Source organism: Daktulosphaira vitifoliae, unplaced genomic scaffold (assembly GCF_025091365.1).
Source record: "Daktulosphaira vitifoliae isolate Bord-2020 unplaced genomic scaffold, ASM2509136v1 Scaffold_3, whole genome shotgun sequence".
NCBI lineage: Eukaryota > Metazoa > Arthropoda > Insecta > Hemiptera > Phylloxeridae > Daktulosphaira > Daktulosphaira vitifoliae.
In genome coordinates this window covers 43,157,154-43,185,098 of record NW_026099574.1, presented here as the reverse complement: position 1 = coordinate 43,185,098, position 27,945 = coordinate 43,157,154, and the positions used below count along the sequence as shown (strand labels likewise).

At 31.2% G+C, this 27,945-nt stretch overlaps 1 protein-coding gene and 1 long non-coding RNA gene across 3 annotated transcripts in view; one reads left to right on the top strand and one right to left on the bottom strand.

The window, feature by feature from the left end:
* The window catches only part of LOC126900496 (frizzled-2-like), a 41,403-nt gene that overhangs the window by 9,492 nt on the left and 3,966 nt on the right, over positions 1-27,945 (top strand). Inside the window, exons 2-3 of one of the 2 annotated variants that reach the window (XM_050676250.1) lie at positions 2,365-2,439; positions 11,813-11,852. The gene's annotated coding sequence lies outside the window, so the exon portion shown is untranslated. Of the gene's footprint in view, positions 1-2,364; positions 2,440-11,812; positions 11,853-19,601; positions 20,022-27,945 lie in introns of those variants that run through there. The other variant, XM_050676251.1, reaches the window with a different exon arrangement.
* On the bottom strand, positions 75-25,999 carry LOC126900514 (uncharacterized). The gene is made up of 3 exons (XR_007702868.1): positions 25,902-25,999; positions 25,784-25,834; positions 75-972 (listed from the first exon to the last, which is right to left on the bottom strand). It is a non-coding gene; the product is annotated as an uncharacterized LOC126900514 (long non-coding RNA).

The following is a 27,945-nucleotide window of genomic DNA, read 5'->3' as shown; positions in this document are numbered from 1 at the left end:
ACTGAATTTTACTTCAATTTTGAAAATTTTACAAAGAATTTAAAAATAATAGTATTAACAGAGGTGCGTTCCGCCATTGTTAAATATTTCAACGTTTAGGAGGTTGACGCATTGCAAGTAATGCATTTTGATTTTTGACGTGTTATTTCCACTTAAGATAACAATGTGACAAAAGGTAAAGATGTTTCCAGACCTTTATTCTTTTTCATTATTATATTATTCCAATACTAGAGGGTTGTCCCACTGTGAAGTACTTAAAACTCCAAGGTACAAGTCAAACCTATTTGACTCAGCTTCACTTAAAAACTATTCAGTAGTAATTCTAAATAATTTCTTTTACATCCTAGTCTCTTCTTAGCATATTAAGACTTTGACCCTTTCATGACATCATATGCAACTATTTACACGTATGTCAAATATGTCTATTAACCTTTTGAAATTGCACGATGTGCGTGACAGTATCGTATCAATATCAACTGTTTTACACAAAAATATAAAATTGTGGTAAAATGGGTTTCATAGTACTAGTCTAAGGTTACAACTGATATTATTCATTTAAAACGACATTTCAACAAAAAATATATATCAGTTTATATACTTTACAGGCTTTGACTCAAAGCCGAGAAGCTATTTAATTCATGAAAGCTACCTAATTCAGCCAATTCAGAGAAGAAATGGTTTTGTATTTGTTCTGTTTAAGGAAGCTTAACGACTCGTTATGTTGCCATAGTGATCGTATAATAAGCCACCGTGTTAGTTCTCGAGGCATTAAATGTTATTTTTTCTAGACTTTAACTTTATTTCTGAAAACTTTTGATTTTTTTATGTTATTTTACAGTAATAAAAGAATTTAAAAAAAAAATAACAATATTATAGGTTTGTCTATTACATTAGAGAAATGAAGGCCTCGTATGTATATTGAATTGTGAAAATAATTTTTCCGATATGAATTCAGTCGAGCGCACGTTTCATCTGAAAAAAAAATAATACAATTTAATAAAGCGATTCTGCCAGAGGAATCTCATAATAAATTGATTGCGAGTTTGTCACCACCGAAAATGAATTATATTTGAAAACTATTGATGATCGAGAATAAAAGAATCTAACTTTTATTGGTTCATTTTTTCCAGGGGAACTTTTTCTCATCAAAAAGTCACAGTGCAATATAATATATACGTTTATAGTTGTCCCCAGTGATTTACTACTTTTGCTCTTTTGTTATTATTGGAGTACACCGTCATATACCTACCTCTCTTTCGTTTTGGCTTTGGCAAACAGTCCATTTATTATGTTATTACATATCCACGAGCGACTGCAGAGTTCCAAAGTTATTTTATTCGACGGGTAAATAATTCCACATGTTTCAAACGTTCGTGATTTATTCCAATAAAGTCATTGGGTTCGCTTTGTCACCAAATTACTCATAGTAATATGGGAAGACTCCTTTTTATTCTTATAGTAAATCACACTGAACGTAGTCGGTAGAAACATGTCGTTTTAAATTTGAAACTCCCAACTTATAGTTTATTATTGTTGTTTATAACATTGTAAAAAATGTACGCTACTGATATTTACTTAAAAATTTAAAGGAAATTGATTACAGTAACTCATAAGGACTTATTAGTAATAACTAAAACAAACCATAGTCTCTTTTCATTATTTTATTATACATAAGGTCCAATTTTGGTAACGTTCAAATCATTTATTATCATTGCATTGAGCGAGAAAAATAGAAATGCAGTGAACGTTCGTGCCGATTTGACATTTTTCATACCTCTAGTCAAAACACACAGACACAATAAACGACCCCAACGATAAACGACTGTGCGTACAATCGACCGAACAATACTCGGTCCACATTTCTTTTTCTCATATTGTGTTATTCATGATAGTATTCTGCTTAAACGTTATTATTACACAGCGTTCAGTGTATGCACAAGAATAATACGAGCATTATTATAATTGATATTACTTTTAAAGACTCTTTTGACCGCCGCCCTCTCTCGACACAAATGCGCCGAGCACATTACACGGGAAGACGCGTTCACTGAAAATAAAACATTAAATTACATTTTATTCGCAACAACGTTTCCTCAAAATCGTAATCGAATTACTACACGCTGCAACAGACAGCCATAAAAAGCGCATGCAACACACGATTAAACGTTGCGCTCACATTCATACGAGACATTGTTAAGCACATGTTTTTTTCCCCCGAGTTGGTCACCCACAGCTGCTTTCTCTTAACCACGTATTGGTCGTGTTTAAATTACATAAATACATTATTTTCCGGAAATCATAAAGCGAAATAGCTGAACTTGTATCGATCGAAACTATAACAAACTATTTACGGTATCGTTACAGGTTTGTCTGCTGATAAACACTGAACCCTTTAGCTGAGGTCGAGATACTATCAGAGACGTCAAAACACTAACTGCGGTAAGTACATACATAATACACTTTATTACTTATTTATTAAAATAGTCACCTCCTTTCGTGGGAATCTACGTGGTAAACTATAAATTATGAAAGGTTTCTCGGTATGCCGGTTGGAAAAATGACCACTCTTAGCCCCCCCGCAGTTGCTATCCAAGTCAAATATTAAGCAACACAGTTCGAGTAACCGGACCACGATAAAGTTTTCGGTTTGTCGTTCTAACACGACAGTTTATGCGGAACAACAGCAATAAATTGTCCAATTTGCGTGTAACGTAAACGTCTCGAACAATTAAAATATAGTTTTGAATTACTTATGAGTATTTACCTGCTGTTGATTTATAAGCGACAGTTATTTTTTTTTTTTGCATTTTACGTAAGACGTTTACATAAGAATATTAAAAACTGCGGTTATTGAGACTCTGACAACTCCATGACCTTATAAAAATATGTATTTAAAAACTTAATAAAATAAACACCCGCACAGAACGTATCGACAAAATAGAAAACACATAAAATCACACTTAGTCGCTAATGGCGCCATGGGAAGACTCAAACTCGGATAAATATACGAGTGTCAATGCGTTTTCAGTAAGATTTTCACCGATTGTGTGTTTACGAGGAAGTAGAGGCGTCGGGTGAATTATCTAATCGAGCGCGAAAAAATTTTTGGCACCACTGAGAGATTTGATAGAGTCGGCCAAATGGGTAACAATAACTGACACAATTTTTCTCTTTTTTTATCGTTTATTGCTTTCAATGCGAACTGATATTTTATAATGTACAACATTTGGTGTACAATATTACTCTTTTATAGGATATAGAATGTCAATATATTTTTATGAGATCGGAATGAAATCACTTAAAAAAATAATTTTATTTGCTTTAAATAATAGAACTAGACTATTAACATTGACGGGCAAAGGATTTCACATAATAGTATATGTCACAATAAAAAAAAAAAAGCAATCAAATTGAAAATGATTATTGAAAAAATGTTTAGTTTGAATTATAATAGACTTATTCAAATACAGCCGTACGTTAAAAATATCATCATCTTTTTTATTTTGTCTATTTGGATAAATTTATATCTGTAAAAGAGCGTTTGGTATTTCTAAAATATTGTAAGACATGCACGCCAGTCCTTTTACATAACACTAATAGTTTGTACTTTGCCATACCTGATATTCCTATCCAAACACTTGCCCGCTCATTACAATATTTTACTCAAATATTCAAATTTAAAAAGTTGACAAAGCCGTCGAGGCAGACATGTGTGTAAATCTACATGAGTTTACATAAAGTTTTAAAAACTTTTCATGCGAGACTTGAACGCAACAATCATTATTTTCATATTCCCCAGTTGTTGTTTAAACTGCACGAAATAATCACCATGGCTGCCATATTATTTTTATGGTTCTCTGGGCTTTTCAGTACAACTATGCTCATCTGTTGGGGATAATGTACATTTTATAATACCACAGAGCTGTGTTTAGTTATCTCACTGTGTTTGATGTAATGACGTAGACAAATGTTATTTTTGGAGTTTATTTTTTATACGATTTAATCAGGTTCTTGATAAGTTTGACAAACTAATTGGATTTGATCGAGAGCAAACGCACATGTTTTTTTTTTTGTCATTGTAAAATTGTTAATTATTTTGTAAATGATATCACTTTTTTCTTTGTTCATTTACACAAGAGATTATTTCAATATTCTTAATAGCATAACGATTAAAAAAAAAAATGATCATAAAAACTAATAAAATATAATTCAAGATAATGAAGCAGATCACAGCTGAGTTAGACGATATTTATGTTTTATTAGATCTTACCAAAGTTCATTAAAAATAATAATAAATTTATGAGCACGCTGAACGTGACGGTTTATGATATGGTTTGTAAATTTGTAAAGTCAGTAACGTCTTGGTCGGTCGAAATTTGAGCGAGTGAACTCCACCGCAGTGAAAAGTTTAAATTGTTTTCAACAAACGACTTAAGTTTTCATTCGGTAAAGTCTGTTACAAGTTATTGCGCTCGTATTTCGTGCACTTGATCTATTTGTATACGATAATTTCGTTTCACTTACCTTGTTATTGTGCTTGTTTTTCTAGCCATTTTATTTTATACCCTCAATGTGTATTTATACAGGTAAATCATATTCGTGGTCGTTTCGATTAAATCTATTTTTACAATTTCAGTATTGTCTAACACTCGAAAAATGGGCAATTTTCTCAGGGTATCAAATTATTTGTTTCTTCATCTGAATTTACAAATTTAAATATTAATAGCAGAATGAAATCTGAACATTTGGTATTAGAGTAACGTTACAACGCAGGTTAGACGAGACAACATTCTTATGATTTGAATTCTTCCGACTCTTTTTATATCAAATGTTTTTTTCTGACGACCGAATTAGAAATACAGGTTGATAGTATTCATTGCGACGTAATTAAATATTTAACGTCATGGATCATAAATTAGGATTAAAAAACTCATAAAGATTAATAAAGTGATTTAACGAGAACACAGAAACACAATGAAAATGAATGAAAAAACCTGATATATTTATCTAAAAATCTAAGAATTGAAGTGTCAAGTTTCTTAATGTTTTATCATCTAAAAAATAAATCTTATTAAAAATCGAAAAAATATATTTTTAATGATAGTTTTTTATTATTTATTTATATTTGTTTTATTTTTAACGTATTTACTAATTCAAAAACAAATTTATATAGATGAAATGGTATTTTATAATTCCAAATGGTATGCTCTAATTAAATTTCATCGATCAAAACTCTATTATTATACGTTGTCATTTCATAAGCTATTACGAATATAATATATTCATTATATTATAATAAATACTGACGAATTTTATCGATAAAACTTGTTATATTTTGTTTAACTATTAGCTTTAAATTAAAAAACCTACAAATCAAATAATTATCTAAATGGTGCTTCATTTGCATAATGATTTTTCCAATCCACATGAGAAAAATATTAATTAACCTAAGAACAATTATTTTTATGCGTTTTTAACATCCTAACAAGTTTCAATTAGTTGAATAGAAATTAAAGAAATATTTTGTTAATTATTATTCATAGACAATTTGTAATGCATAATTTATTTTACAAATATTGTAAGACATTTATTGACTACTAGTATATTGACATGACAGCTGGCCATCAGTAATTTACAATTAGATATAAATTAGGCGTATATTTTTGAAAAGCGTAAAAAAGATGAGTTCATTACATTAACGTCTATTTAAGTTTTAACCGTTAAGATAATTAAAATTATTACAATGCAAAAATCAAGCACATAGTTGCCACTGGGTCGGGCGACTGTAATTATTAATTTGCAAGTCGAAAAAGATGCTCCTGATGTTAAAGGCGTTAACGAGCGGTTTTTACGAGACAATGGAAGTTCCAAGTGGAATAGACTTTGGCTTGTATTCAACTCGGAATCCTTACAGTACAACCTACCCGTGAAAGTTTGTATAAGCGTATAGCCTACAATGTTTTTACCTTTATTATTTTTTTATCTTAATGATCTTCTCTCCTAGCGTCCCCCTACCGGTCGAAAATCACCAGCTTCTCTTCATCAAGTTATCTGTTTCCAAGGAAAAAACTCTTTGATTATAAATTAAAAATGCCACAAGCCATAAGTGGGGTTACCTCAACAAAGCACGTGTGGTATCCAAGGTGTACCGAAATATTTTATACATTTAATGACGTAAGAAATAAACGTATCGAAACATTATATTTAAAGTAAAGTAAATAAAACGTTCATCTCTTCATAGAAATATACTGCAAAATGTATAAGCAACTGCTTAAACCAGNGGGAAAACGCCCACTTTAAAAGATCATCTCTTCATAGAAATATACTGCAAAATGTATAAGCAACCGCTTAAACCAGTCAATATACTTGCACAGAAATTTTATTTCTCTTAAACAAATGACTTGTTTTTTATCGAATGAGAATTTTTAANCATCTCTTCATAGAAATATACTGCAAAATGTATAAGCAACTGCTTAAACCAGTCAATATACTTGCACAGAAATTTTATTTCTCTTAAACAAATGACTTGTTTTTTATCGAATGAGAATTTTTAAATAAAAATAACCGGATAATAATGTTTATTTTTGACGCGTTAATTTGACCTTTATTTCGAAATAATAATAAAATATTTATATTCTACATTATATGTAGTGATTGGAAACTACTTCCTTGTGTGGCCATATATGTTGAAATTAGCATTTTTATATGATTGTATTTAATTTAAAAAACCGGGAAAAAATTCGTAATCACAAAAAAACTTCATAAGTAGAATTTTGTACAAATTAATATAATTAATTATTATAATGCATTTGACAATTTTAAGCTAACTCATAACTGATATACCAAAATAATCTTTTTGTGTGTTTCAAGTACATAGAACAGCCCAATATTTAATAGATCTGCGTCAAAGACTTTTTACAGCTATCGAGGACGCCTACTTGAGTGCCGATGGCAATTCCGCCTACGTACACAATGACAAAGCTAAATGTCTTATAAGTTCAAAGAGTACCTATTTATTTAGTTGTAACCCTTTATTGTACTTTATTCGTTCAAATAAGATTATTTGATATTTTTAAAGTAATAAACCATGAATAATATATCACCCACCATACACTTTAGAGTAACGTCATTAATAGTGATTTATCATATTATTACATTTACTTTACATTTGATTTACAATACTATCTAACTACTATGTTGTGTTACTTTTGAATAAAATTAAAATATGATCATGAAAAATGCAACGACCTACAAAGCGTTAAAACCAATGTAAATAACACTATACATCTAAAAACTAGGCTCATATTACAAAACTACCATTTAAAATAGACAAAGAATTTGTTGACATTTTTATAAAAACTGAATATAACTATTTATTTAAATGTATCGATTTATTATAAATAATAGAATTTCTTGAAGGTGAATTTTAATTCAAGTTATAATTGAATTCGCTAAACAGAAATTCATTGTAATTTATATTTATTATGAATATTTGAAAAGAATATTTTTTTTCTCCTTTATACATTATTACATTCTTTTTTCAAATACAAGCGAATATAAAATGTATTTAAATTAAAAGAAAATATATTTTTTTTCTATTTCATTTCATTTTAAAAATAATGATTCCTTAGAAGTTATTTTTGTAATTAATAATTTGCGCGTTTTCTTTTGCGCATTCTTTATTCCTTTAATATATAAAAATACCTATGTTTTTGAAAAGAATGTACTCAAAAGTTTTTAGTAAAAGATTTGTAAAATTATTTCACAATGAAATAGTTTCAAATTAATTTCTAAATCTCAAATGTTATCCTCTATAAATATTTTTTACTTTAATATACTGAGTGATTTTTATTTTGCTAGCCACTCAATTTCTCTTAAAATAATACATTTTATTGATCATTTTTTTTTTTATTTTGGATTTTGTAAGTTAGAAATTTTTATATCCATCCCTTATAACTTAAATGGGTATGTACTTTATTTTCTTAAATGGAAACATACATATTAATAGAAAATTACTGGTCGATAACAATTTTTGGACTAATTGGGAAGTTATCAGCATATTAAAATATGACTAAATGTAAAGGGCGGATACTGTTATTTTTATCATTAGACATTTCTCGAACGCTCTCCTCCTCCCATCAAGGTACAAAATTGTATTTAATTACCTATACATTTTCATAATTATAATAATTTGAATAAACATTTTCATTTTTTATTTTATTAGCTAGTTAAATATATATGTTGATATTAAAAAAAAACTAATTTGAAACCCCTATAATAAGGGATGAAGATAAAAAATATTTTATAACAGATAAATAGAATTATGTAAGTAACTAATAAAATCCAAAAAAAAATAATTTCAAAAATGTTTTTTTAAGAAAAATTGAGTTCTAGCATTAAAATAATCACCTTGTACAAGCATTACTTTCAAATTTAAAGTTTCACATATTTACTATGTATAAATTTTGAACAAATTATTAATTATATTTCCGTATTTATTAAATCTATAGGTATTGTTTTGTTTAACGGCACTGTTATATACATTAATTAATATTAAAATCTTAAATACTACATCAAAAGTTATTTCTTCGTGCTAAATTTTACTCAAACTAATATATATCAAATAACTTCATTTTTTTTAAAACAAATATTTTTCTGTGGACTTAAATGTGTAGTGAAAAAATTAGTTGATGATCACAATATCTATGCTAAATTTCAAAGTAACCACGTTACAATTTTTTACGATACATACTACTCTTATTACTTTTAATAAATTCGTAAAAATATGCTTTTAAAGATGAAATCAATTTTAATGACAATGTTGTTTTTAGTGATTCCGAGAAACAGACAAATCAATACGATTGCTAATATCTTATTTTTCTAAAAATCATTTTTACCTCAAATAAAATTTGCTTCGCTGTCACATTCATTTCGTGTTATTTAATAGGATAAAAATGAAAGGTTAGGATAAAAGTCAACAACATCTTAATATCATATTACATGTAATGTAATAAAGAACTAACAATTGAAATGAGTCATCATAAAAGAACTATGGCAAATATTTCGATATTCTTTTATATTTAGTAATTTTTGAAAATTCACTTCTTTTTAATTTTACATTTAACATTTTAATTTTTTTTTACCATTGCTAATGAATTATGTTGATTAATGTACATTAATTAGTAGCTTAATATTCCAAAAATATTTAAAAGAGTTAATTAAATAGTTTAGAACTGAATACTTTTTTTGTTTTTGCAGCATTGTGGTTGTAACATTGATTGATGTATTTATTATACATTTTTAAGTTTTATCTATATTTTTAAATTTAAATAGTGGGCTTGCATCATTTAGGGGACTCCTAGTGTGTTTTTTTTTTTAAAGACTTTTCATGCGAAATGATTCAAAATAAGATTGTGTTTCCCCTTTGCTTTCTCTCTTAGTCTCAATTGCAAACGAGTAAATATAAAAGTGTACTTTTTTTTTTGATATTCTGCTGGTGTATCGTACACGTATCGCCCCGGCGTGCGCATTTATCGATTACTTCCTCTTCTTTACATTTTTTAAGCTTACAAAGACATAAAAGAAGGTTTGATTGATGCGAGATGTTACTGAGGACAATCCATCAGGGACTTTGCTCTCAAACCACCATCGATACAATCATTAAAACTCCTGTCAGTAAATACATAATAGAACGATAAATTTGTCTAAATGATCGATCACAAGAACTTTGTTTGTGGCAAAGGTTAAAGTTATAAAATTCTATTACCCATTCATTTGACATAATCTCGCAAAAACACACTAAACGTATGTATGCACAATATGCTTGACCATCAAAGAATCCATCCATCAATGCTGTCGCCTTTTCACGTTCCAATCTCGTTCACTTCGATTTTTATACTCCAGTCAGTTATTATAAAATATACCACACACACTTTTTACATATATCTTATTATGTACGTGGCAATATTCTGTCCTATTGTAATATATCATTCTCAAGAAACGTGCTCAAACCCAGTACACTACATTTTTATCAACGCAAAATCACTCATAGCTTCCACAAACACTTAGCTCATTTTAAACAAACAGCTCATAAATTACAAACATTCATTTGACAACCAATCAAAAATGGGTAACATAGAAAAAACACGGGAGGCCAAAGCAATAGCAATAAGTCTGAAATGAAGTCAATTCTACAAATTTATCTCCGTTAAGCACTACTCATTGGGAAGATAACATAATCACGTCAGTTGCTCGAACATAATTTTTATTTTCAAAACGTTTTTTCGCAGGTGAATTTTGCAGAGAAACGAGTAACTTCAGGAATGTAATGGTAGAAAATAACTCGATTCAAAATCCTATTTAAGTAATCCTATATAAGAACAATTTTCGAAGAGTTCTTTTATATTTTGTCGTACTTTGCCAATCAGTTTAATCGGATTTGTGTGGACAACGTCTAAAGATTGATTAAGGGCAATTGGACGTTTATCTCCTTAAAGTATAACTGTAGTCAAAACGTACGTCATACCGTAAAATATGATTATGTTCAAGTCCCTCTAATGCTAATCTTTAATAAAGGATCAGAGACACTGTCATAAGGAAAGAGTAAAACATGAATATATCGATGAAATACGACAATGATTACAGAGAAAAATCTTACAGGTCGCGTTATCTTTAGCAGAATTCCCATTATCCCTTTTTAGAGGCAACCCAAAAAAAGGTGCATACGTGCCCATGGATACAGATGGAGATAACCCCCTGCGATTGCTACCACCACACACATTTTTGTAATCCTCAATGGCGCCACTTACCGATGGCCATAGTTCCTCACATATATTTTGGCTGTTAGATAGATCAACAGACATACTTCGGACGAGATGGCGTTAGAAACGACTGTTTTATTCAAATGGTACAGTCTTCCGTCTTATCGACTAACATCGCGGTAATGAACCGGCCCATTTAAATAATTTACGACGAAATTTCCTTAGTGTTCGCCATATATTTTGTCTTTAATGTTGGTTTTTAAAAGCCAGTTGAACAGGTTTATAACCGAAGAATAAAATGGAAATCATTCAACACAATCGATACAATAATATAAAAAGGTACTGAAATTTCTGTGGTAAACGCTGATAAAATCACCATCTATGTAGGTGATAGAAGTAATTAAAATATACTCTTCAGCTTCTTAAAAGAACTACGTCGTATATTTTGTTTTAGTTATTTCTCATATGCATAACTTAACTTCATCTGCATAGTTTAAATTCTCGTGTCAATGTCGTCTTATTACGATTCAAATAAATGATGACTAATGAATGTTTTGCAGATGGAGACATATGCGGTTAAATTCGACAAGAAAGGAAGGGATTTTGATAATTGTTTACATAAAATATTTAAACATTTTAAGGAAAAATGTCGAGTTAACATAGCGTTTAATGAACGACCCCCAAAACTTTAAAAACACAAGTTAAAATTGACTAACTCTCAGTTAACATTACTTTTATGTAATGAAGTGCAAGGTACAGGTTAAGCACGTATCATTTCATTTAGATATTAAATAGTACCATTTTAAAATTAATGTAAAATTACTTCGCAACCTTGTAAAAACGGTATTACCTTTACAATAGCCACATTAAAAAAAAGTTTTCACTTCTTTAGTGCTTAAGTATGAATACTTGAATAAAACTATCTCTTGGAAAATGTAAATGATATTCAAATACGAAGAAAATACTTCTACTTATTTAGTCACACTAGTTATAACAAGTATATTTTTTATATGCCAAGTAAAATGTTGTTAATAAGTTTTCTTTTTTTTCAGATTTCCAAATAATCTAGATTCTGTGAATTTTAATAAAAAAGTAAGTACATGACTTTATTACACTGAGAGTGAATGTTTAACTAGTATCTAAAATGTTTGTAAAAGAATTTTTTCTTTAATTTAAACAAGTAAGGCGAAAATCAATTTGTATTATAAACGTTGATCTACTTATAATTATTTGTCTGTATCAATATTAAATATTATAGAACTTTCATTTCTAATAAACCCTTTCTGCTAACTAGNTCTAAAATGTTTGTAAAAGAATTTTTTCTTTAATTTAAACAAGTAAGGCGAAAATCAATTTGTATTATAAACGTTTGATCTACTTATAATTATTTGTCTGTATCAATATTAAATATTATAGAACTTTCATTTCTAATAAACCCTTTCTGCTAACTAGGGTACGCTCATGCGCTCAAATTTGATGAAAATTCGTGTTTAAAACAAATTGAAGTATATTAAATAAAATATATTAATTTAAACGAACAAAAACAAATCAAAATTCAAGTATTGCAAGGGTATGTCACCAATATGGTGTACTAAGTATGTATAATACAATACTGTAAGTATTGATTTCACTTAATAGAAACTTACGACCTTTTTGATTGAACTGAGGATGTCGAAGTATAATCGATTAATTTTTCGGTGATAAAATTTTACGAGCAAGATATTTGAAATATTTGTTTTTACATAGGTTGTAACGTCACATTGGTTTAATCGCTAGAAACCATTACTATTTCAATACTGTTTTTTTTTTAGAGATTTTTTTTTATTAACTTAACGCCACTCATTGGCGCTAAATAACAAACAAATGGAAATGAATATTTTTTTAATGTTATTTCGTTACATAACAGTCAAATTAAGTTATCTTTCCGCTTTTGCCGACGGGTTTTTAAAGATAAACTTTTTTTCCTAAGTATCTTAACCAATGCAAAATGAATTGTTGATTAGACCGAATTAGAGGTTAATATCAAATGGAGAAAAGCGTTAAAGTCGTTATTGCCGCACGAAAAACGTGTGGCTGTACCGCCTGCATTCTTATCGCTTTAATGTTATAATTGGATTAATATTCTATTGGGCTAATTCTCTGCGGTGTACTGTGACCTGGGCCGGAGGGTCGGTGGCATAACGGCGTCGAGAACCCCGGCGCTTTAGCGACACGACAAAGTGTACAGAGGTGTGGAAGGGAGTGGGGGTGTGTAGCATTTGGATTCGTGGCCAACAGCACTTGAAATATTGCAGTTGGCAAGAATATACGCGCGTGCATAAACCGTATAATATTTCAGCGTCACGCTTATACCTGATAGTTTGTGGCCGAGGGAGGGGTGGCAGGCAAGCTGTGTACGACTACACACGAGAGCGTGCTTAGCCGTACAAACGCATACACTCCGGAATTCAGTCTACAGGGTGCCGTTCATTATAATCGTTGTCAAAATAAACGAGCTCGGTTTTGCGCGCTCGTCCAGACTTGGGGTAGTCGCGCGAGCTTTCCGCTCGTTTGGGGTAATCTATTAGAGCTCGGAAAACGAAAGCGAGTTCATGCGGAAAAATCATAAGCCCGTGTTTAACAACAGACGTAACGATGAGCAGTCCCGACAAAGTGATGTATACATAATGTCAGTATAACTTTGAGTTTGCAAGTTCAAAGTTTTATGATTTGTTTCTTTTAATTTATATGGGTACACGGAATAACATGTACCATATGAATGCACTATGATATGTACTTGTAATGTTTTTTAGAAATGTTCATGAGCAATTTCCGCATTTAATAAAAAAACAACTACGATATACCAAACGGCGGTGGTAAATACTGTCGGATTTCAGGGTGGGCGGTAATTTTAAAAACCATTTGCCACTCCCTCTACCCATTTAAATACAATTATTTAATCGACGCTCTACACCTGTTCCTTTCGTACGCGTACGGTAGCTCAGTAACTGTAATACTTCAACACGTATTTTTCTCATATTTAATGAATACAATAATTACCGTCATTCCCGATTTTTATTTATTAGGATAAGTATGGTAAACAGCTTCTAACGTTTAAAACGTTAACTACCGTGGAAATGAAACCACTATAACTCTTGATTGGAAGTATATCCCTACACGTGACTTATACAATAAACTCTTTATTGAATATTAGTCAGGAATATAAAATTTATATTTTATAAACCATCATCAAAAAACGTTTACTTGAACATTTTTTGCAAAACAATTAGGACGGCAGGGTTTTATTAATAATGATAGTTAGTAAATGTTATTGGGGAACTGAAACCAGTAACAATAGAAATTATTCAAAGATTTTTTTCGTTTACATTTCAATGATTTAATGCTAAAACTTTTTAATTGTAAAGATATGGAACACGAGTTAACTGACTCCAAACTTTTGCCAATTTTAAAGTTAAAGGCTAGTTGTAAATTATCGTTGTGTAACGCAGATCTTGAAAATATAGCGATCTGAGATTCGAAATTATTTTGCAAGTTTGATTTATTCATGTATAGAAAAACGAAAAACAATTATTAGGAACTACAAATGAAAATGCTCAATTTCTTTGTATAATAATCGTAAACACAAATGAACAAAAATACTTCAATTTTAATTAATTCGTTTGGAAATAATATTTACCGGTTCTTCATACGTAGCACTATAATTTGTACACATATACGGGTACACACAACGCAATTACCTGTTAATATATTTTATTGGGTTGGAAATGACATGTATAAAATAGCTGAACTTTTTTTTCAAAATTAATTAGTAGATTTTTAAATAAATTTAAATAGAACGGTACCTGTTTTATATGCTGAACACAAATTAGTATAAGCAACCCCGGGCCACTATTTATTCTTTCATAATTATTACTGTGCCCGGAACAATAGCATAGGTATGTCATACTATTATCTTTAACTGATTCATTAGATTGAAGAAGAACGTCTGCACCCATTTGACTAATAATAATGATCGCGAGAAAGAAATAATTTTCTTAAGACATTTTTGACACCTTTTTCTTGAGAATACAGATGTTGTGTATTTTCCATATACAAACAAAGTTGTTGCGTAAAGTATTATACTTATAAGGATATAGATTATATATAACACAACGATATAAAGGTGAAGACTTTGCGGCAATATTCAAACACAGCGATAAAATATGATTTATCGATTTAGAAGCTTGTAAAATAAAAAACAAAATCGCCGATGGGGCTCTAAATGAGATTTGTGCCGTTGGTCAAGGCAGTGCTTTTAAAAATATATCCTCGGATCATCATTTTTTCTTGGGGTTAATTAAAAATTAAAAACCGTACGACAGTAATATATATTATTATAATGTGCGAGTAAAGACCCTTACTCGACAAAATTGGATTCGGTGAATAATAACATAGCCCTTAAATTCTTATGTCAGTAGACGCTCTATCAGCAATATAAAAATGTCCAGCGGAAAAAGAAAATACATAAATTATTAGTTATTGACTTTTTTTTTTTTTGACGGCGTTCCGTATAAATAATGTATGAGGAATAACAAATAATAATTCACTCAATTATTATTTAGTAACTACCTCTCCAAATAGTTCAAAAAGTTTTCGATTTCATAAGTAACACACAAGTTTGTAATGGACAAGAGAAGTAAAAAATATATCGAGAATAAAGTCCGCACAACACTGACTGAGTTGAAGTTATTTAATGTTTTTATTTTCAATTGAAAATCTTAACATAACATATATATATAAATATGAAAAAACACGGTGTCTGTTTAAAATAAAAAAAAGCAATAAAACCCCCCAAAAAAGATTTATTAGTCGGTAACTTACTTAGTGCATTCTTTAGTTTAGAGTAGCTGAACCCAGAGAACAGAGAGAAAAACTATTGTCTTACTACTGGAATAAGTCGTTTGTTATTGTCATTGGTAACGGTCTAAAAAGCATAGGTACTGAAAAGAAAGTACAACTACTTTAATACATTGTTGTACTCGGCCTAACAACTGTTACTTAGCGAGCCAGTGTAATGATGACAAAGGGGCAAGGAGTGGATGTAAAAGTTTTTCAACTTCTAAAATCTATTTACTTCAGACAATCTAGAAAAAAAATACCCAGAAGAAAATGCCTAGTGAATATTTAAATAATATTACGGTAGTGTCATAATTAAGTATAAGATTAATACTGTTGGAATATGCCCTTCTCGAGCGTGATTAGCGCTTTTGTCGTTATTCGAATAAACAAAATAAAGAAACTTTGTTAATTTGAAAGGAAATTGACTAACGAGAAGATTTAATGAAGTTATTGCCACAAAAGCCCAAATGACTGACGAGGTTACGCATTTTTCTTTACAATTTATATTGACGTACCTAAGATTACATTTTCTTTCTATTTAATTATTTATTTAGTAATTCTAAAATTGAATAACTAACATGAAATGAAGTAATTCGTTTTCGAAGCCCACAATATTTGTAACTCATAGAACGTACAAAAAAACTTTCATGATATATAAGAAGAAAAACCGTAGTAAAAACAGTTGAAATTAAATATGTAGTTGGTATTGAATCCCTAGTTGATAACGTTTTAACCGCGTCGTCTAGACAAAAACTGTACTAGTCAGAGATAAATTACAATCTCTGCGAAGATACGAAGGAAGTTTCAAGACACATACACAAGAGACTTATCCAAATGTCGTGATTTGTACGAGTAGTAAACAAAACAGGATCGAGTGTATTCACAATTGTTAGTGAGCTGAGACTCAGAATAGTTAGTCAACTGTTGTGTAACTAAAACAGACTGTGACTTTACTGTAATTATAAATACGCTTAATTATTACCAACTAATTGCGTGTTAAAGTTCAAAATTATCAGTTATATTGTTTGTATTGATAGCGAAATTCGGACTATATAAAGTTATGAATTATTTAAGGACAACTCTTAAAGATCAAACTAATTTATACGTATGATTACTAATTTACTAGACCATAGCACACCCAAACAACGCCTATTTGTATTAATCAAACATAAATCATAACTTATGATTAATACTTAACTAACAAAATTAAGTTCGATCGACAGTGTACACAATAAATTAATCAAACATTTCGTTAAATTATTAAAAAGTTGCGATTGTGTGTGTTATATTCAAGTATAATAATTAATTATCTCGTGCGAAAATTACCTCGACATTTTTTAAACGTTTCTATCTGCTTGTTCAAACTCACAACAATTTTTATACGCTGATCATCCAAACATTAACAAGATAATTTGCTTAATAACATGTCGGGCAGTGGTTAAATTTCTTTTGCTCTAATATACACATTGATATGGCAATAAAAATAATTAACGTTTGACTGTTGTCGGCTACAAAAAACAAAGGATATGTTAAATAGAACAGCGGCAAATATAATAATAGTTTTGCATTTAGAGTAGGTTTCAAATTTCTTGGAAGTTATCATCTGCTTTTTATTGGTATACTTTTATCACTCAGGCGTATCATCGTGCACCTCTAACGATTTCTCACGACATACGTGTACTGTATAACTGGGCAAATTTATGTCAAAAAGCAATATACTGGGAAGCAATAAAAGAAACGCAACCCATAAAATTGTATGTTATATGTAAAAAAAACCCCACTCGATGGCTGTTTACTTGGACAATAAAAAGAACCCTAGAGGTCAGCTTTGTATACACTACACGAGATTAACAGATTAAATGTCTGTTAAAAGGAAGTTTGTGTTTAACACGTCATGACGGCTAAGTAGAATTTGTTTTAAATCATTTCATAATAAGTAGTGCGTGTTGTAACATATTTTAAATGAGCAATCGGAAACATTAATTTGTCAATGAATCCCCCGAGGCCATGGAAGTTTATAAGAAGGACCAGCGCTGTCGTTAAACAATTAACAATTGAAATTTATCTACCATGAGATTTTTATTTACAAGTGATTTATTTTCGTACAACGACAGAACTATTGACCAGATGTGTAGATGAACATTATAAACACCACTTTTCAGATATTACAGCATCTCTCGATTTGTAATTTATTTAAACTCAACCTACATTTTTTTATTCTCTGAATTTCATAGAAATCTCAAAAGTAATGTTTCAATTTTTTTACCGACAATTCGCTACAAAACTGCTGTTGTGTATTAAAACTCTACAATTAGTTTTCGAGTCGATTGACTAACTCATTAATGATCTCCGAAATGGCTTTCAGTTTTGAATGTTTGAAGTAATATTAAAAAGTGTAATGCCGTTCAGAAGAAAATTCAAGATGACTTGAATAATTATTTTACTTTTAATCTCCAAATGAGTATAAATCTAATAGTTTTTTCAATAACGTTGTTGCATAACTGGAGTGGTTGTAAAATAAAACACAATATGTGTTTCACGAACGGTATTCACGAGTGGAGTAGTAGTTGATAAAGCTCATAGATAATTGTTCAGTGTATTGACTTAGATTGCTAACATCAGTGGCGTAATAAAAAGTTTTTATAACACGTTGTTTGAATTTCCGCCGCCATTTAACAACCAATCCCATTAACTGTGTTGTATAAACAGTAGCAATAGCAGTTAACGACGAGTAAACCGCGTTTTTCAGTACCTCGGCACAGCAATGTATTTAAGGTACATAAATTAAAATCGATTCGTAATTCATTTATGTCGGCCAAAGAGCTGACGAGATAAAAATAAAACTGTCACCCTGCGGACTGCAACTGCGTTTCAAATAGTAAATTAAATAATCGGAAAGACATTGTCATGTAAAAAGCGCTCGACTGAAAAGTGTATTTATCTCGTGGGTAGATACAGTTGGCTCAGTTGTCCACTAATTGGACTGCAAGAACGTTTAAAAATAACATTCGTAAAACGGGTTATCGTGTAAATATTAAACATCCTCGTTAAAGTAACACGTATTAGAGTAAAAGAAAAACGGCGTTTAAAAAATCGTTGGATAGGAAAACGGAGACGTTAGATATTAAAAAATGGCCGAAACACATACTGCGTTAGGCAACTTCATTAATCGGGGAGCCGCTACTACGAATAATTAAAATCTGATCGAAAACTACTCGGGTGTGCATAAGGTGCTAAATATAAATGAAATAAATGTATACACAAATTAAAAACGTAAACAATCTTGTTCTCTGGTCGAAATGCCAACACGAATTGCGGGCCCGTCGAGTGACCGTTAGCACACACACATACCGTTGGAAAACGCCAACAATAACACGGTAAAAAAACCATCTGCTGGGTGCAAAGCTGCACTCGTGCGTATTCCGCCAATAATTTTAATTACTGTCAGCCGTAGAGGTTCGTCATTCTTTCTGTCGCCGATGGCCACTTGACGCGATCCGCATAGTAGCGCAATGACGTATTTATTTAGCCATTTTTTCACCGCTCATAAAAAAAATAAACAAATTGGAATTCCTGCGGGTTACTCGTACGCGTTTAACGTCAATTAATCAATCAATGGATTGTGCGACGAATCCTTCGACCGTCCCCTTCCGTAGTATGTATAGTTGTACAATAATAATACCGTAGAGTTTGTTAAACGTAATATTATTATTTTCTTTAAAAAAACCATCTGCGCCCGTTCACCTTCTCTTCGATCCCTCGACACACGCATACTACACGAGACGTCGACGACAACGAGAACCCCTCCCGCCCACCTAAACACAATGTGTGCGTTTAACCGTATGTGAGCGTACGTAATAAATGCATACAAGTAATATACATACATGTATGAGCAGTGAACATGTTGTAGTGGCTGCTGTGGTGGTGGTGATTGGTGAGTGGTGCGGGTTCGGTTTCTGACCGTTTACACGCGGCAGACTCGTTTCCCGAACGATTTCGAATCGGCTCGTTAACCGGGTGAAATAATATATCGACGGACGACTGAGTGCCGGCCGTCCGAAGCAGCAGCACCACAAGGTAGTCGTTCGTCGTGTCTCTGATCGTGTGCGTCGCAGTTGTCGTTGAAGTTCTTGTCTGTCCACGCGAGTGCGTCACGAACGGTCCACAGTTGTTTGTTTGACATAAATTTTTTAATTTTACATAAAATCCATTCGATTCAATGCATTTGTGACTAGTGATCAGAACATGTGTTTGATGTTTTAATAGTTCCCCTGTTGAGTTTTACCGGATTCGAAACGCAAAATAAAACATTTACATACTGTCGTCTCAATCACATGGATAATACATTGTTAATAAGTTAACTTTTATCTACTAGACTTACTGGTAAGTGCCGACTTCTAAGCTTACACTTGATTATGACATCAGACTAGTAAATGTAATTATTATAACCAGTTGGCACGACGTACCGACAACAAATTGTGTACAAATGTTTTCCTAACATTTAAAATTCTAATAAAATATTAATACAGTTAGGTTTTAAACAACTCAACAATTTAACGTTTGATAACGTTCCAATTAACGTTTGTCGTTAAAAATATAGTTAAGGATTCATGATGAAATATCAATTATTCGGAATACATTTGCACTCCCACTCACAAAAAAAAAAAAATACATTCGTTAAAACTTATTTATGAAACAGATATCATGTTTAACAAATATAGGCATATGTCGAGAAGCAAAGTTCACAAAATTCTAGAAAAACTTTAAATATTAAGTACAAGGCGATTGATTATAGATACAATAGAACCTAACAGCTTACACGGAAACGCATAAAAAAAAGCGCGAACATTTTCAACTATACATTTTATAGGTCTATTACTATCAAAACATATCATTAACTCAAAGTATCAAGTATTTTTAATAGATCATTTTTGTTCGATAAAACATAATTATTCTATTACTAATAATAAAAAAAAAGTCTTTCCGAGTTATTTGTTGATTAAACGAGTATAAAATTGTTTTAAAACAAACATACGTTTGAAATGAGGTAATTTAGAAACTATAAAATTAGCTTCTTGACGTACTTTCATCATTAATGTCTGATTTAAGTATAAAAATTTGTCTTGATTCTTTAAAAATCGATTTAAGTGTCATATTTCAACTGGTAAAGTTCAGACCTTTGTTGTGTTCTATGCATTTTTGATTTGTTTACTATGACTCAACCCTTTCCCAAAAAATACTCAGTGGTATTGAAAATTAAATCCACGCCTTTATTGGAATTATTGATGTAGTTCGTGTTTTTTAAACCGGTTTTATTTTGTAACAATTCTCTTCCCTCACAAATCAATAGTACTTATAATGTAGTTGATTTTTTCGTGTGTACAAAGCGATTTAAATAGTAATAACAAACCGACGAAAATCCGAACGTGCTCTTTCTAAATCTAAAGAAAATAAAAATGATTGTTGACGCGGCCGCGTCGAATAAATTGTTTTATTTCAGGTGGTCAATACAATTAACACATAACGTAAGTACCGATGGTACACATGAATATTTGGCTGTGTAATGGAAATAATGCATTTATCTTATTTGATAATCCCACGATTCATTGTTTCTCCTGAATATTATTAATAGGAATTCGTGTTAGTCGGTGAAGCCATCGTAAAAACTTGAAGGCGTTCCATTGCACACAGCCCACCACCACCTGATGATGTATACGAATGTTATTTTTCATAAAACAAATAGTTACAACACTGGTGATATGAAAACGTTTTGTTCTTTTTGTACGCTTGTATATTTAATCTTGTTAAAGTTTCTGTATTGCGTTTAGATAAAAGCATCGTTTTGCGATCTACCCAACAGTTATAAACTCATGAAATTTAAGCGGTAAAAAATTCAATTGATAACTTAGACCAAGTTCATCCTTTACAAGTGTAGCTAAGTTTTGCCAGTTTCCATATAACTTTGCAAAAGTTCACAACTTATTAATTGATTTTAAATGGTTATTCTAACTTAACCGATTAACTAAAAACTACTTTGTTTGCTATCTCATCTACGTTTAGTAAAATTATTAAAACCTTAAGTTTCCCGATAAACTATTTACTGAACAAATGTTCATATTACGACCAACAGGGTTTCGCCTAAACAATTTTAGAAGACAAATATTTTTCACATCACTTAACAATTTGAACAATTTTTTTCTTTTATAACACAATTAGGCTTTACAAATAGCAAATTCTATATCCACTGCAATGAGATTTTTATGCATACATAATGAAAATAAAACGCAACCCAACGATTAATTTCAGCCGACTAATGGTATTTAAACTCAATTGTGATAACTGTTAATGTATAAAAGAATGATTCCCGATTAGGTAGCTGGTATATTACAAAAAAAAAAAAGCAAAATTTAAAACAATACTCGACACAACCAATGGATTACGAGTCATTACTACAACTAGCAATCATCACAGTACCTCCCCCGCATACGATGTAATATTCTATTTTACTGAACCCTTATAAATAATGGGATCTTTTACAACGCACTGCCTACCCGCCATAAACAAACACAAAATTACTTTCAGTAGTGTGTATGTTTTTATGGGCCCTTTGTATTGTACGACCAAAAAACGCTGTCTTTAATAATTATTATATTATTTTTATCAGCGGGTAACGAAAAATAATAATAATAATAATAAAATAACCAATTTACTCGCGTCAGCAGTCCGCATAATACGTATACTGTTCTGTATATTTCCAAGGAAAAATACAAAACTAATTTTTACTAAAACATGTTATCATGAATAGTTCATAGTTTATCATATTTCACTGTTAGATGTCAGTAAATAAGTTAAACTCGTTTAAGTAACTGATTCTAGGACATCCTACTTCAAATACAAGCGATAGCTTCCAAAGTATATTAAATGAACAAAAGAGTCTGATATTCGGTCCGGAAAATTGTAATATCCGAAACCCGTCAGTTTGTTGTTTAATTGTCGAATGACATATCGTTAGGGTTTGTCAAAGCACCGACTTGTCAATCTTCACTTCCTGTTTACGATTCGGATTACAACCCTTTTTAAACTACACAACCATATTATAAATATCTCTTTTACGATAATTGTGCCGTTTTAGCGAGCCCTCTCTTAATATAATAATATTACAATACCTAAGTGTTAACTGCATTTTATTATAAAAACATATTTCCTGTACTTACGCAAGAACTGAAAAACGTTTTATTGCTCCGATAATTTGATCGATAGAAAAAGGCCGTGACCCTTTCTTAAAATTGATGTTAAGTATAAATTAAATCTAAAATCGTTAATTCGATAAAATTATTTGTCATGTTTTTTTACGATTATTTATCTGTATAAAATCAACATTCATTATCTTGTGTTTGACCACAATATTATGTTTTTTACTTCCGTTGCAATATAAAACTCAATATCGTCGGCTAGCATTGAATTTAATACAACAGATATCGACTAATATTTGGTATTTTCACTTGGAAACTATAAACGATAAAATTCTACGATCCCATTCAATGCACTTTTAAACGTCCGCGGTTCTAAGCTATTGTGTTTAGAGGTTTCCGTTTATTCGTTTGGCGCCTTGGGGTTTGAGTCTATTTTACTTACAAACAATACGATGGTAATTATAGCACGTGTAATATCAATATACTGTAATGTTTTGTCGTTAGTGCAAAACCTCTAGAGATTTGATGCGGACCCCGACAGTTTATCTTTACGGGCACATCAAAGCATGATAAAATAAAAATGAATAAAATATTTAAAAAAAACAATTATTATTTTAAGGCGGATAAAGTTCTTTTTCGTACGTATCGTTATGAAATAAGCGCATAACGATCACCGGTTAAGTAAAACAACGAAATCTTTTGTTATACATTTTCGGCAACTGGTGTTCACAGAGCTACGTTTAATTGTGTGAACACTGAACTTAAAAACTAACGGCGACTGCAGGATAATTATGCATTTATTTTATCTGGCAGCTTGTTAAAACATCGGCCGATTGTACTCTTAGTTGCGCGTATGACAATTGACAAATACATACTAATAATTCAAACACAATCACTGGTGTTTAAACGAAAAACTAGTATACATGCCAATCCTTAAAAACGTGACAGGTAGAGAAACTTGTTGTTTAAGAATAATACGGAGAAAGAATTAGTGGAGGAGAGAAAACGTTTTACAAATGATTCCTAGACAGCTGTCACCTCGGTATGACGAAGGTACGCCGCGCCGAGCATTCCGTGTGCGCCCTTACAATCCTCCGGGAAAGAGGGGGTTCCATTTTATTATATTATGTTGTTATTAAATTCGTCTTCACCGTCCGTCCATTTAGGAAAAATAAAGGAAATACCACGAGAAACTTGTCTGACTTACAATCTAGAATTTTTTAGACGCCAATATCTCCAACTTAATAGTTTAAAAACCATTTGGGGACAACCATGAATATATAAAATGAAACCACTATACATCCAACATGATTAATGGCTATTGTGTAATAGTGTTTTTTTCATTCATTCGTCCCCTTGACAGCTATAATCGTTAGTTGTTATGACGTTTTATATCACTTAACCTTGTCTATCAGTATCACCGTATGGGATCCCGTATGTTCTCTTCTACCAAAAAATTTACCAACGCAATCCTAACATGGATAACCAACAAAGGTGTATAAACACCTTAGTAAGTATTTATTGACTTGGTTCATTTTTAGACAACTATGATTTTAAAAGCATTATGATATTAATCAATTATTTTTGAACTGCCTCAGAGTTATTCTCAACTCTTTGCTAATTATCAGCAAGTTAACATTTTTTATACGATTGTATATCACGAATAATGTAATGAAAAGGGGCCGCACCAGTTGCATATGTTTGAAAGAAGAAAATATTTAGATTTAATACAAAAAATGTTGCTGTAGGAACCAAATGTCCTGTTGAGCGCCCGTGCAGTGAGTGTATAGTTCAGGTGTGTCCGAGTTAATATATCTCTCTAAGCCCTGCGCATAAAATTCCTCCGAAGGATAACATGAAGCCCCCGAAGGATTCAGTTGAGGCCACCCGTTGAGCCGGACGACCTATGCAACAACCCTCGCGATTAATTTATTAGACCAACAGCTAAGAGACCCAGGGAACCGGTTCTCGAATATAGTAAACACTGCAATACAAACCGTGTCTTCTGAGTAGACTCGGGACAAGTAATATCTTTTGCGTCCGACTTGCATTATACCACCGTGACCTCCTGCTAGGTTAATGTCGTACAAAAAAAGACGTCAAAACAGAAAATAGTAATAACTTCAGAGTCACATTGGGTGTAGTATAAAAGATTCAAGAAAAAAGAATTATAATAAAATAGTGACACCAGCCAGTGATTCTGATAACTGGAAACTGCCGTGACCTCACGCAACAGTAAACAATAACATCGTGCATCAGATATTAATCGATAAAAAAAAAAAATTGCACGCTGATATAATATTTTCCGTACTTTACCAGGGTGCATAGTTTTGTTGTGATGCTTGTAAAAGATACAACCGATCGTGTGTCGCCACTGCCTTGTAGCAACCAGAAAAGGTAACAATATTCCGTAATTAAATACATTTAAACTGTATATGTGCATTCATATGTATAAACCAACAATCGAGAACGCATAAATTGCTATCAGAAAACAATATGATATTAGGTAACGCGTATAGATAATTAAAACACATCTATTATTTATTGACACATATTATGTTCAATCGATTTACTAATACCGAGTTGAAAGCGTTACATTTTGCGAGCCCTTAAAGATGTAACAATGATCATTTGTTTAGTCATAATTGTCACTATTTACTAAGTGGCCTGAAAAATGTTTGGTATTTTACTATAGACATCTAGTAGTGTTTATGTGAATATAATACGTATGCACTTCTACTAGCACACACCCGAAATGTATCATTATTACTGTACTCAAACGCTTTGAATAATGGAACTCACACGATCGCTTTAGTAATTACACTTGTGCATATACATGTATTTGTACACGATAATTTATTTTAAATAATTACACAGCGCCTTGAGTTTGTGATGTCTAAACTACAATAATGATCGACATTCCTATTATTTCAATCATGAAAATCAACATACCTGCAATGACTGGTCGCAACTTCATAGTGCCTTATTCGAAGTTATCGAGATCTGGAAAATTTTTATGTAGTTTTGTATTTTAATTCTAGTGTATAATTGTTGACTAACTCGTGCTTACTATGAGCTATTTAAAAATGTAGTTGTCCATTCTGACGCAGTTCTATCGTAAACTAGGTATTCTTGACTTCGATATTTAATCTCGTTTTTAATGTGAACTCTACATGTTGGTAACTTGTACAGTTGTAGTTCGGCATTCATGAGCTATTATACGTTTTAGAAAGAGAAAACTGGTGTTCGTTTGTGTATGACTTCAGGATATTGTCGTATGAATTCTCTACAGCATTATCTACCGGTAGTCTTCTGCTACTGGTTTTTACTGCTCTGAGACGTTCGATATTGTATTTGAATGCAACAAACGGAAAGTACAAATGATACAAAAGAATAAAACCACCCAGATTCCTTAAGCATGTTTGCATAAAATATTATTTCCATGAATGAAATCTGCGAACAACTAGATGGTTCGAAATTCATGAATATTTTACCATAAAGGGCAATGACGTATGCTTTAACAATGAGAAAATTGAATGAAAAACAAGACTGGTTTCCTATGGAACATGACAGATTTAAATGTTATTCTAAATCTTTGTCTCCTGTACGGCAAAATATGTATACTCGCAAATAATCAATTGCCTCATAAAGTGATCTTACCAAAGCTTTAGTAAAATAAATTCAAATACCAAGTATATCAACAGCAAATATTCTTGTAATAATCATTTAATACTATCAATACGTGAATATAATGTTTAATTTTTTGATCTTAAATATTTCTAGTTATCGATCCATCAAATTATTTGTTTTTTATGTTGTTAAAAAATTTCTTCAAGCAATAAGCATGTTATAGTAGATTTTCAGTTAGGTATTGCCAATGATGTATAAATGAAGCTTATTGAAATCTGAACATTCTACTCACTTATTAATGAAGCTATTTTCTAACGAATTGCCTGTTATCGTTTTTATATATCTGTGACTTGTCGTTTAATTATACATTCAACTAAATTTCAATAAATACAATTAGCTAAAATAGCTATTGTGTATCTTACATTTATACCAATTAAGTAGTCTTTGGACTAACATAGAATTTGAATAGTTATAAGTGATAAGATAACATCAGTAAAATTGTCGATCAGAATACAAAGAATTTGTTGATGTATTATTCAAATTGAGAAGCGAGTCTCTTAGCTCTAGTGATGTATGTAACACGTTATGTAGTGGTGGAGGAGTCGGTTCGCAGCGGGTGGAAGACGTGAGATATGTATGGAACGATAACCCCCACGCGAGCACGTCGGACAAGTCGATTTATTGGAAAAGAAATAATAATAAAAATAAAAATACCCGGAGATTGTCTCGTATAGATAAAATGGAAACGGTCCAGGACGCAGTCTGTACTCGACAGGGTGAAAAGAACGACGCTACCTAGAATACTATGGTGTCGTGTTATCGATAACTATACACTTTTTTAGAGTGAAACATTTTTGTCCACATATATCCCTGTCCTTGTAATAGAGAAAATAAAGACGAGCGCCTAACAAGCTTAGTAGATAACCTAGTCGACATGATTTCGCTTGCATCCAAGGGATAATGAAAGAGTTAAAAATTATTATTATTATGTTATTTAATGTATTTTGTACCGTGCGTTTTCATTTTCCTTGGTCATTGTATGTGTAAGTGAGTTTTGTGGTCGTTATACTCACGTCAACATCGACCATTCGATTTGTCACGCGAACTACATAGTCTTAAGTATAAAAGATACATACACATGTGTGATAGAGTTGAATGCACTCCTTGGGACTTATATACAATTTTGAACGTGTGTGTACAATTTTCACATTGAAAAATCAATTCGTTTTGGGTACCTACGTGTTGACCACGCGTTAAATATTGCTTACTATTGTTATTTTTATACTTGAGTGGTGTAATACACAGTATTTGATAGACATGGATTTATATCGATTATTGAACAGTGGTCAATTGTAATAATTGGCTAAAACATTTGATATTATTATTATGATAATACAGTTTCTACATACTTTGTTGTAATAATTCATACAGAATGATAAATACTGTGATTCAATATACAGCATTGTGGTAATTTGTATGGTTAT